This window comes from Hydractinia symbiolongicarpus, chromosome 14 (genome assembly GCF_029227915.1).
Source record: "Hydractinia symbiolongicarpus strain clone_291-10 chromosome 14, HSymV2.1, whole genome shotgun sequence".
NCBI classification, from domain to species: Eukaryota; Metazoa; Cnidaria; class Hydrozoa; order Anthoathecata; family Hydractiniidae; genus Hydractinia; species Hydractinia symbiolongicarpus.
The window spans coordinates 1,690,020-1,703,275 of record NC_079888.1 but is presented as its reverse complement, the minus strand read 5'-3'; the positions used below and the strand labels follow the sequence as shown (position 1 = coordinate 1,703,275).

General features: G+C 33.8%; 2 long non-coding RNA genes across 3 annotated transcripts; both read left to right on the top strand.

Moving 5' to 3' along the window:
- Nucleotides 1-505: 505 nt before the first annotated feature.
- On the top strand, nucleotides 506-2,001 carry LOC130624926 (uncharacterized). Of its 2 annotated transcripts, XR_008981678.1 has the most exons (4): nucleotides 506-572; nucleotides 655-693; nucleotides 883-913; nucleotides 986-2,001. It is a non-coding gene; the product is annotated as an uncharacterized LOC130624926 (long non-coding RNA). The 2 variants fall into 2 exon arrangements; XR_008981677.1 differs by having other exon boundaries at nucleotides 883-2,001.
- Nucleotides 2,002-7,880: 5,879 nt separating this feature from the next.
- LOC130624925 (uncharacterized) lies at nucleotides 7,881-9,690 on the top strand. Its single transcript, XR_008981676.1, has 2 exons — nucleotides 7,881-8,069; nucleotides 9,535-9,690. It is a non-coding gene; the product is annotated as an uncharacterized LOC130624925 (long non-coding RNA).
- The last annotated feature ends 3,566 nt before the right edge of the window (nucleotides 9,691-13,256 follow it).

The following is a 13,256-nucleotide window of genomic DNA, read 5'->3' as shown; positions in this document are numbered from 1 at the left end:
CTAATAAAACAATATCTTGTGAAAGAGAATGGGTCCGAATCCTCCTGATAAGTTGCCTGATGCCTGAACTTGGATCTGGTAGAGTTAGTACTGCTTTGTAATAAAAATTTGTACAGAAAAATTTTAAACCAACTTTAGAAAAGTCTTAAATTTGAGTACCGCAGAACACCAGAGGTTTTATTTCTTCAAAAAATTTTCTCTTTTATATCAGGACTGCAGACTTATATTCAAATCAACAAAAATAAAAAGATATATAGATATATATATATTTTTAAAAAATCAACTATATGAAAAATTAACTTTACTTATACCTTTATCATAAAAAATCGGGAGTATATCTCTCTAATTTTATTCTTCACATAGAAATTCTTTATAATTAATAATTCTAGCGAGAATAATTTGGAAGATATGCTTTAAGGGTATAAAGCAGACCAATGTGTCTGTTTAAGCTGCGGGCCAGCTATGTCTATCTATATCGTTACGTACTTGTATGTTAGACGCTTTTTAACTTGCATACATTACACGCTCTTTAGAAAAATAGTGCAGATGATCTTAGTCAACCACCCAGAAAGGTATGTTCAGTACTTCAGTGTACATTTTATTATTTATATGGTGTTAGCAGATTTATTAGTGATGTTTATCTTTTATTCTTAGCTAAAAAAGATCTCCCATGCAAGTATTCTGAAACTGAAGGTATGTATTATATCACTGAATTTCATTTCCTAATAATAAACTAGTAGCAAGCGCTGTTTTATGTTGCATATTTCCTGAGATGATAATATATAAAACTAGCATTCTTATTTATTAAATTTTTGTACGATTGCTTTATTAATAACTAAAACTTTTGCTTGTTATTTCAATTTATCAATGATTTCATTGTAGGAAGGGCAAAAAACTGTAATTGAGGTAGAAGGTGAGCACACTTACAATGAGAAGTATAACCTTTCATCAATAAACGTATATTGTGACACAATTATTTTTATAGTATTAAAAGAGCCTTACATGATTATCAAAGATCGTGAAAAGTAAGTAGCTCTCTCCTTTCTTGTGTAGTTTTAACGTGTTCAGTAAATAAAAATAATAATGATTTGGCTTTATTACAACCTGAATCTCATGATTAAATTTGAATTGTTACCGTGAACGTATTGTTAATATGCCTGTTTCTTTATTATGTTTTTAGTTTGTTCAGGCCATTAATATATACGAAGATCCCTAATCTTCATTTTGAAAAGGTTTGTCTGTTTGAAATTGACAAGGAAATCACAAGACATGACTCGTGTGATACAAGGCATCTTAACAGTTCACATCTAAATTAGTATGGTGCTCTTTTTTATTTCTAGGGTCACTTTTTTAAAGTAAGAGTCTTCGTGTTTTAATTTTATGCTAACTACAACTTCTTAACTGTTTCTGGAAAAGTATTACTTGGTGCTTTGCAGCTAGTGGTATGACAAATCAACAACGTAGAAAATGCCTAGATGTATTTTCTACAATTCCTGCATTACACGTTGTTTTATGAAAGATAACCGTATTTTGACCTGAGCCTCAATTTTCTTTGCAAAATGACTGAATATAGGGTGAAATTTTCTTATTTTTTTCTTAATTTTTATTCCTCTTTGTTTTCTTTATAAATAACTACGATATTTTATCGACATTTGAACTAACATTTTTATTGAAGAAAAAGACCTCTTTTGTTATTTCGGGATAAAACTTTGTTAGTAATTGATTCCACTATTTTGAATACATTTTGCCTCCAGAGATCCATGAATGCTGTATAGTTAATTTACTGAAAAAAAAGAAACTTGATTGTGTTCTTCTGAAATTACGGTAATTTTGGTAACTGTAAATCTAAATATCAAGGTCTTTAAAAATTGAATCTTGACAAGCTGAAACTGGGGATTTTCCTAAAATGTTTTTACGATTTCAAGGTTTTTGAGCGTCATCTAATAATCTACGCATTTGTAAAAGAAAGCGCAAAAGTATTCGTTTTATCATAACTCCAACAACGCCTCTTAAGAACCCTTCTAATAATGTTCACGTAATAAATATGTTCTTCCTAGACCTCTAGATGTTGCCGATGATGGCTTTTGTGAATGTTGCAGGATACGTTACACATCACTACAACAGGTATATGCTATGACCCCTTTTTTTCTTGTGGATCAAATCTGTTTCTTGGATAGAAGAATTATATCGATGGAAAAAATAAAGTTGATAGTTTTTTGACAGAAAGACTCGTTTAGCTATTGTTATTGTTTTGATAGCACCTCGACAGTGATCGTCATAAAAGCTTCGTTACTAATAAAGAAAATTATGATAAAGTAGACCAGTTGATAGCTAAAGGAGTTAGTTTTGACGACTTTGTTGAAGCATGCAAGAAGAAAGCTGCTAAAAAGTATGTACTTAGAAATAATAGAAAATGTGATTTTAGAGAGGTATGTTATATTATTTTATATTTATATATATGTTATATTTATATATATGTTATATTTTTTGCATATTTATATATATGTTATATTTATATATATGTTATATTTTTTGCATCAGCATCATGTCAAGTACGTATCTGTTTTTAATAAAAATTTCTGGTGCTGTGTATAAAAGAAGATTGGTCCAAAATCCAGTTAATCTGCTAATGACAAGATGATCTCATCCTTGGACTAGCATTCAGATTCGCGTGCAAATTCACTATATCAAGTTGAGTAAAAAGAAAATCTGGGATGCTAGTTAGTAATAGAACGTTAACTTTTGAGTAAGCTGGTTTTAAATAGAAGCGTCTACACTCTGTCTATTTGTCACACTTTCTGAAGTTTACCCGCAAGCTCCTTCTTTAACAAAAATAGTCAAATATGTTTTCCATCCTGGAATTTGGCATTGGAAATCTGCGAGTGATGATGTGAATTAATCCCAACATCACTCGTGAATTCTCAAGGCGTTTTTATGTAGAAATGTACGATGAGCGATTTTTGTTAGACATGGTAGTACGTAGTTCATGGACAAATGGCATATGTTCGCAACACGAATTCTTTTTCACGCACAAGTAAGAGGACAGCCTTTTATAAGTGAAATTTTTAGTTTTTATAAGGTGAGGTTTTTCTTGCAAGCAACACTTTTCCCAATGGAATTTTTCTCATTATTAAGTGATCGATAAATATAACTTATAATTGGTAGTATTTATTAATATGGCTCTGAATTTGTAACAACCATATCAACACTGACATTGGTCAGCATAAAATAATCTTTTCCCTTATAAACAAAATACTCCCTAGATGTTTCTTCTGTAATATTGAATCCAGGCTAAATACAGTAAATATGGTACCAATAAAATTATATTCAACGCGAATTCACTCCCACTGAAAGCATACTGGTTATTGCTATTCCGCAAGTTTCTTTGCTGTGTTATCGTGATTGTGCGGGAATCAGTAGCAGGCTGTTAGTAGGCAGGCTTAAGTCTCGTTCGAAAGGTTCTACATACACGTTCGCTGCCACTCCGTATTGCATTGCATAGGAAAGAAGTCATTGCGATAAACATTATGTTGCGTCGAAAGTTTGCGTAAATGTAAAATTTCAAAAGCACCCAATAGACTTGTTTCGATGACATTGCCACTTTATCCGGACTATGTATTGTTTCCTGTTCCTAAGGTTTCGTTCTTGTTTTTCCGTTTTCAGCCCACCCATGTTTCTTAAACGTTTCTTAACGTTTTTCGTTTCTGAGCCTCGTATTACTCACATAAAAAAACGTATGTTTCTACATTTTTTATCAAAATTATGTTTAGAAACTTCTCTTAAAGATGCTCCACAATGTGATGCTACCGTGACAGGCGTCGAACCCTTCGAAGGTATTAACAATTCTTTGAATTTGGTTAAACTTGTTGTTTTTACACAAATTACATTTTTATCAAAATTATGTTTAGAAACACATGGTGTTGACTTCAGGAGCGAAACTGTAAAAAAATAGAAGTTTCTACAGAATGAACATATTTTACGAGTAATAAAAGAGTCGAAAATTAAGACTTACCTACAAATATCTCATTTTTATTATAGTAAATACAAACGGCAACAATTTACCTGTCCAGTGTGTAAGAAGGCAGTATATAATCTCCCGAGACATCTTCAGGGAAAAGATCACAAATGGACGGCCGAGTCTGCCAAGGCGGTAGTCAGCCATTTTTCTTTACGAAAAAAAAAGATCAAGAATACTGCTACTGAAAGTTCATCGAAGCAGGACTATCACACCCTTCGTATCTGTCCGTTGGAACAGCGTGTCGTCGTGAAAAGGTTAGACGACCACCTTTTAAATTTTCACAAGATGAAACGCGATACAAAATACTGCAGTTCACTCAAAAATGCATCAAAGCTTTCGAAGCCATTAAAATCTGATGTTGCTTTAGCTTCTCCTCGTAAACAAATATTGTCAATCAAACAAAAATTCATGTTAAAAAGTAATTTCGAAGAATAAAAAACAGAGCAGAATCAGATCATTGAAAAAAAAAAACTTGTACGGTAACGAATCCATCACCTCAACAATATGCTACTGATCAAGATCCTTTAACTCCGTTGAAAAATTACAAACCTGACAATACTGATGCTTCCGCGGTAAAGGTATACAGGATGATGCCTGAAGCATGCAAGAGTGAAGTGGCTTCTACTAATAGCGGAAGTGATTCGGAGTACTTACCGTCAAACGATGATGAAACGGAGCAAATTGTTTTGCCAAATGATGAAGTTGAATTATTTTTTGATCGCTTCCTTAGCTTTATTTGCGGCCCAGACGGAGGTCTTTTATAAATGTTGTAAACGAATTTATAAAATTATTGACGCGACATCCGTAGCGGATCTCTTAAATAAAGAAAAATTGAGGAATAAATATTTTATCTCTTTTCACTAGAAGACTTTTGTAATTTCGTGATTGTAGAGGATGTTGTTATCCCAGGTATAACAATTGAGAATATTCAACAAATGAAAGTTGTTTTCCGCTCCTGGCGAAAAAACTACAATAAAGGCGCGAGAGACCGTTATTGGGAGCATCAAGAGACAGATTTTCTAATGATAGTGACACCGCAACAAGTTCAAACATATCTTAAGAGCAAGGAAATATTTACGAAGTTAACTCAGGATGAAAATATGGTGCTTTCAAATACAGAGTATTGTGCGATTCGTGACCATTTACTCGCTCTAATTCATTCTAGTAATGGACATAGATCCAGTGTAAAAGCAAATTTGACAATCTCTGAGTTCGAACGAGCGGTGGAAATCGATTCAACGTATTAATAATGGTTCGCAAACATAAAACGTTTACATTTTCTGGTCCCGCAATCATATCTTTGGATCATGAACAGTACGCTTATCTTAAACTCTTTGTTACAAATCGCAAAGCTAATTTGATGAGTTCGATAATGTCTTCGTTTCCTGGTCGGGAAAACAAATAGCATCAGGTTCAATAAGTAATATATATAATTAATAGTCTGTGGGTTAAGTCCCGGATCCTTGATCTAGCAAAACAACCAAAAAATCTGTGTTGTAATGTGATCAGAAAAAGCACAAGCACGGGTTTAAGAGATGCAAGCTCTGGACATTACCAAGAAGCTGCGGATCTGATGGCTCATAGCCTTAAAACGGCCGAAACAACAAGCCGCAGTTACTGCGGAACGTGTTATAAGGCAACATTTCTTGGAAGACGGACCCACGAAATCAATTTTATCTACTCCTCCACGAAAAATGGCGGAAATAAATAAGCATGCATCGCCACGACATCAATGGAGAATAGAAGAGGTACAAACAATACAGGAAACGTTTAAAAAAGAAATTGAAAACAGGGATATATCGATGCTTAACATAAGAGATAAAAGACCTATGCTAAATGTACCTGTTGATATCTCTATCAAGCAAATCTATGATAAAGTCCGTAGCTTAATGCGATATACTCCTGTTAAGCGACCTTTAATTACTGTAAGTAGCGGATCTGCTTCTGTTTAAATCTGCAGTTTTTGATTCATTTTTTTCTAAGATGCTAGTTTTTTTAAGGTTTCGTTTCCTTACTTTTATGTTAAATGATCATATCTTTTCTGATTTTAATCGCGATTTCTGATTAATCCTGAAAAATTTTTTAACTGAGACAATATTTTTTGGTAAGCTGTAAATGCAACTTATGGGAGGTGTATAAAAAACGCATTTAGCACCGCTCATACATTGCATATTGTGCTATTCACATGGAAGGCAAATAAACTTGAGAATTAGCTTTAACCTGAGATTAACTAATTGACATTTTCACATTTTTCAGGAAACTGTAAGTACAGCAAGTAGTGTGCCACAGCAAAAATCTTTATTCAGAGTAAGTAGTAGGTTTAATTTTTTGGTACGCTCTCCAAAGATTATCACAGGTACAATGTGTATGATGTATTGCCCTGAATGTTCTTTGAAGAAATATCATTTAAAAATACTTTTTTTTTATTTTCTGTTATACTTGGGCAAGAGAAGAAGTTTTGGAAGGGGAAGATATACTAAACAAATTTACTTTTGTACAAATTCGTACTCGTTTGGACTACGAAAGAAAACAACTATGAACACAATGCGGAAAATATGTACGATATGCTGACAAAAATGTCCTACAATGCATGCTTTTATGAAGACATGTTTTTAGTTGAAAACATCATAAACATATAGCTATCTGCTTTAATAAAAATATGCTAAGGTAAAACTAACGCAGCAGTAAATTCTTTAGGTTCCCTGTGAAAATCTTGATAATGTTCTGACTGAAAAAATTTAGGTGGACAAGTGTGACCCACGCGAATTAAGGCTCCCTAGGCTGAGCATTTAGTAACGGTAGGTTGGTCATTGCTTGCAGTGTTGCACCGTGTCTATAATGTTTTCACAAGTCTATTACAAATAAAAGCACAGATTTTTGCTGCATGTCAGACCTTATACCCACCTTGTATTACACACCGGCTTGAGGGCCTTGCAAAGTTAAATCATGTCGTATTTTGGGAATGTCTTATAAAAAAATCAATTGATATTAAATATCTTGATATATTGAACAGCATGATAATAAATCATCTTTAAAAGAACATTTATTATCATTAGAGTGAAATCAGCTTCAGGTTTTACAAAATGGCCCAATGACGCTTAAAGCAACCATTAGAAAGCACCTGGAAATGTTGTCTGACCCTGTAGCCCATTTAAGTTTGAGTTCCTTTCGATGACTTTTCACTCCAGTCTTAGCGACTGTCTGAAATGTAAAGTCTGTCGCTGTGGACTAGGTTTTCAGTTTTTTTGTTTCGTTGTGTAAGTTCGTGAGGGTGAATGATATACGCTTCAATCAACTCCAAAGTTTTGTAAAATATTTACAGAAATCTGTATCACTGAGAGGTCAATAGTAAACGCTAGTTCTGAGCTGTGCCCGAAAAATCTCCTGTTTTCTAGAAATGAACGAAGTTGTTGCGAAGCAATTGAGCTTTGCGAGCGAAGCGAAATTGTGGAGCACGTTTGCTACGCGAAGTATACCAAGAGAATTATTGAGATTCTCAAAATTTTGATAGAAAAAAAATCATATAAAATCTGCTTAAGGAGATATGACTGATATTTTTTCACGGAAAGGTAGGTTATTTTTTTTTCTAATAGAACAAATAAGTTTGGACCAAGCAGCTCTTATAAATGTTAGCTAAAAATGCCAGTAAATAGGCTTTGTACCCCCTACCCCCCGTCTTTCTTACCCCCCCCCCGTTATTTCCCGTTTTTCCGTTTGCCGGAAGCGAAAGACTGGGAAGTACACTCAAGCAATCAGAAAACGGCTATCGGCTAAATTGAATTATCGTGTATTTTACAGACCTAACACAAATACATAGTTTATACCAAGTCCTGATAATAATTGGCTTAGCTGGCATGCTATTTCTCTTAATATTTGCACTTGGAAAGCTTTTGAAGGCAAAATTTTATTAATTTGAACGTTTACAATGCGCAAAAACGTGTTATATTTATGGCTTCATTAAACAGAAGATTTTAAAGTACCAAATTATCAGCTTGAATTGGCATGTTTGTGGTATTCTTTTCATACAGCAGAAGAAAAGTGAGTTGCGAAGGTATGGATGATTTGAAAGTTATATTTACGTTTTTTTCCTTGATTTGATGTAGCTAGCTAACTAAATTACTTTTTGGTGCCTATGGCCACCATGGAAAATTATTTTTGCTATCATCCTTCAATCGAATCATTAGCTAGCTAGCTAGATAGCTACCTCTAGGTACAGTCAGAAGAAAAAAATTCAATTCATAATGATTAACAAAACCCTTTTTTTTAATTTTGTTACACGATTTTTAAATATTTCCTAAAACTCAAATTGCTTCTTTTTTTGTTGCATCGTGGAAATAAATTTAAGTCACCAATCCAAAACTAATGGGAAAATACCTCTTTATTCTTTAAGGTATTTGCTCATTTGTGGTTAAAAACTTTTGTACTTTTGCTACTAGGGTCTTTTTACTGATATATGTTCTAAATCTGAACTATGTTATCAAATGGTGCCTTTACCTGGAAATTCTACTTTGTTTACCTACTTTCGCATGTTGTTAAATTCTTCAACATTCAAACATACAGCAATAAATTTTTCAAGAAGTTAGCTTATGTACGACGTGTGAAGTCACAAATGACCAATTGGACTTTTGTTCGATAATGGTGGCAACGGTTAATGTAATTATTGTTTTTGTGAAATTAAGTTTGGACATATATAAAATACTTAAAAAAGATAAAAAAAAATTTAGGGCTTCATCATTTTCTTTATGACCCTATGTTTTTGCATTGTGTTTCATGAGCTTACAATAATGTGGTATTGCTAAGTTATGATATGTAAAAACTACTCTTGAATGACCCTTAAGGAATGTGAAACCACATATTACACCTTAATCAAATTTTATATTTTTCGTAACTTTTGTGTTCAGTATGGTAGATTAGTATGCGTGACAACTGGCCAAAAAAGCCATAAGTATGAGGGCAGCCTTGAGCAAATTGTTAAGTACAATGTGTACTTTCCAAATGGAAAACAGTGCCTTCAATTCTGTTGTCTTGCCCACAAAAAGTAGTGATCTATATTTTATGTGGTTAGCCTCATTAATTGCAATAAATTTACCCTGTCAATTGTTCCAGGAGGGACAACATGACGGTTCTAGAGTGCTAAAAAGCTTCCATTTGAGCTACAAAACCATTTCTGTTCAATAAGGAACAGCTGTTATATGGGATTGAACCCATATGAATATGAAGTGAACACTCTACCAACTGAACTACCAATCCCCAAAAGAAGACAACCCTAAAAGTAAACAGAGCATGACTTTATTAAAACAGAGCATGACTTTATTAATTCTATCAAGCATGTATCAATCATATTGTATTTAGTAAATAGTTTTTGAGCAATCTTTCCCAAAAAAATATATATTTGTAGTTTAGAAATTTAGCTCTAAATATCGTCTCTCAAAGGCACTGGATTTTAATGTATTTAAAGACTTTACTATGTATATAATATAATATGCTATATAAAAATATTTTCTGTTTCTTTTTAGATTGCGTACAATGAGAGCGAGAGATGTTATCTTTCAATACGTGAGATAAAAAGAAGAAAGCGAAACCTCATCCCGCGTTGTTATTGTTTTTCTGTCAAAAACTTGAAGCTGTTTTATAAATCTTGATAAAGTTAATAAATTGTTTTCGTTTCTGTAGATTGTTTCCCGTGAGTTTACAAAATTTATTGTAGCAGATTCATTGGCTTCAAGAAATCGGTTTTCATAACTAGTGCCGTTATTTTTAAGTGAAAAAAAAAACGGGCTGCTTTGTTCGCCTTCTTGTCTCCGAAAGTCTGTCTCTATTATTATCTGCGTTCCGAGTATTATTTTCCGGTTAAAAGAGTGTACCTTACGATGCGCATCCCCTTAATTCGTGACATTTTCGCACACTACGGATTGTACAACTCGATGTATTGCATTTCTTTCAAAATAAGGGTTTTAACTTTATAAAAGTATAACTTTGCATGGATTTTTAGCGCTAAAAGCTTCATCAATGTTGGATTTACGTCGGCCACCACTGACAATATTGTGATTATTGTCAATATTTAATTTTATAATTCTGTGAAAAAGAGGTTTTACGAAATTTCTTAGTTATCGTTTATGTTTAGTTTCACGCGATCTAAATTTCTCGTACCTTGTTAAAAGAAATATTCCGCATATATATAATGTATTTTTGCTAAAATATCACTACTTTTGCACAACGAGTTGTTGTTGCTCCGCGGCGAGTTTATTTTACAACCTCGTCCCCAGGGTTTTCTACGTCTATGATATTCAGTTTTGGTGTATTACCCAGATATCAGCTGCAGTAAGATGTAAGCAACTCGTCGTATTATATCAAAGAGAAACAAAAGCACTAGGGTCAACTATTGGCTAGTTTCGATTTTGCTTGCAACTTGCGTAATGCTTCGCAACCTTTTTTTAATTTCTAGTATGCGTTTTCTTTCTGATCTTTTCAACTCATTTCTATTAAAGTTTTGTTGTCGTGTGTAGGCATCCAGTCCCGACAGTTCATTTGATTTACGGTCCGTGTACATGAGCTGATCTCGGGTTTTCATTTTTGTTTCACATCTTTGTTTAGGCAAGGGGTCATGTGTTCTTCTTGACACATCTCTTTAAAGGAAAAAGGAAAAAAGAGCGTGTTGAATGAACACATCTGCTAAAACATTTTTTAGATAATTCAGGGTTGTGAACGTCGAGGTTGAATTAAAAAGTTGCAATTGGCATTTATGTTACTACTGATGCTAGTTACATTGTTGGTTAAAACAATATCAAGTCTTTAATTTCAAAATTGTCTTTCATTTTTAGATGATCACTATTTTGTAGATAATCAGTGATATATTCACCCACATCGTGGTTTCGTCAATATCTTCCTTTTTAACAATTATCATTTAAGGTGAGATAGTTGTTGGAAAGTTTTTAATAGATGCTCAGAAGAATTCGGAGGCTTGCAAATGATACAAGAAGTAAAAGATTTTGATTTTCTTGGTAGATTGCCTCAATTGTCCTGAAAGACATGCCTGACTATAAAATTCATTCTGTTTCTGATGTACATTTCTACTGTCGTTTTGAAACAAAAAAATGTTGAGATCGGTTATACTTGGGTGAAGTTCCTTTACTGTTTCCATTTCCACCTGAAAGCATCGTCAAAAATATAAAAAAATTCACGAATAACCAACCATTCGTATCATATTAGATGACACAGAAATTTTTACCCAGACACCTTCTGCTATGGTGTTACAATCCCAAATCTTGTCTCTATATAAGCACTAGTTGGCATGTTCCCAAATGGAAGTATCACTTTTGTTTTAAAGTTATGAACAGGTAGAGTAAGTGATAAGGAGCATGGTTGACAGGGGGTTGATATTGCTGACATGTTACCAGAAGGTTTATCATTAAACATTCCTCTGTTCAAGGGGCAAAGAGAGCTGACAGCAAAAGAAAGTAGGGAAACTGCCAGAATCGCTTCAGTTAGAATTCATGTAGAGAGGGCTAATGGTAGGATTAAGTGTTATCATATTTTGGATGGCACAGTCCCATCAACATTATCTCCAATCATAAACTAGATATTCAAGTTTATTAAATAGCAACAGACAGTTGTAACAAACGTTTTACCTCCGTTATTTCTACCACCAAAAAGTAATTAAAAATAATTAGTTACGTTGACATTTTTGCTCAAATAGTAGCTTTAAACACTTCTTCTGGAAATAATTGACAAGTTATATCCCTCGAAATTAATGCTAACTAAATAAAATACAACCAACTATCTTCCGCTGTCCTACCAGTTCTTTCATTGTCATTACAACTGTTATATACAATGTTATATTTGGCTCAATACACCAATCAACCCCTTCCGGCTACCATTATGAAACCGCGTTGGACGAAAAGACTTGTAACTAATTGAGTTTGCTGCCAGCAAGAATAACGTAAAGCCTGTGACAACTGCAGCGCAGGTGGAAGAGCAGTTAAACGAAGAATATGCTAGCAAGCTATTAGTTGAAGATGATGTTATACCTGATCCAATTTCTTCCTTTCAACCTTTCTTCCGGTTGGTTATGTTGGCCAATGATTACATACGGAAATATTATTAATTATTTAACTTTAAATCCCAGCACACTGGGTAGTGACGATCTGAACGATTACAAGACACGCAAAGCATATAGCTATTTTAAAAATGGTTGGCTAGGACCATTAACAAATCATCCGATTAATGAAGACTCTCAGTACCGTTTTTTAAAGTATATTGTAGGCCCTTGGGATGATTAAATGGTTATTCTACTGTGCTAAAGTGTAAAAATGCGACAAAACAAACTTAAAGTGGGGAAGAGTTAATTTGGAATTAAAGGTAAGTTTTTTATATATATTTTTCTTATTACATTACATTCTTTTCGTTTTGTTTTGTGTAATGTGTTATTTTTTGGGTTCTTTTTTTGGTTCAGTTAATTTCGTTTTTACGTTTATTTTTTTCATCTTCGTTAATTAATTTTTGTATCAGCTAGTTTGGCTTAGCCCTTACATTACCTAATACCCGCTGGGCGGGGGATAAAAACCCCCTATTTTTTCCCTGATACCCGCCCGGCGGGGGATGGGAAAAATCGGATTTGTAGCTAAAGGCTCAAGGCCATACCCCTAAAACCACGCGTAAGAACAATCTAGAAGAAATTATCTTTCACGGGCTCGAAACCCGATGTGATTTGAAGTATTACTTCTAGAGTTATGAAAATTTGAATTTTCCACTTCAAGATGGCGCCAAGGAAAAATTTTTATCGAGATATAGATGAAATAGTGGACTTTGTGACTAATGATAATGATAGTGGAGATGAAAATATACTTGAAACAGATTCAGAACTTGACAGTGATTGGGAATATGATGATGAGGGGCCTGTTACAGACACTACAGATGAAAGTTTTCTGCCAAATTTACAACAACAAAGAGATGACCAGCAGGACATTGACAATATAGACGCTTTTTATGATGAAATAAACACCCCAGCGACACCTGAAATGCCACATAATGATAAGGTAAACAATATTCCACATACCTTTGAGGATGATATACCTAATGCCCTTCCCAGTGATTCACCTGAAGCAGTGCCGCCAGCGCCAGCAGCGCCGTTGGTTGAAAGTGAAAGTGAATCTGCTGTCGAAAGTGAAAGTGTTACGACGGAAGACTCAGATTATGAACCATTATCCAAAATTGTACGTGGAACAGTCCGAAACAATCA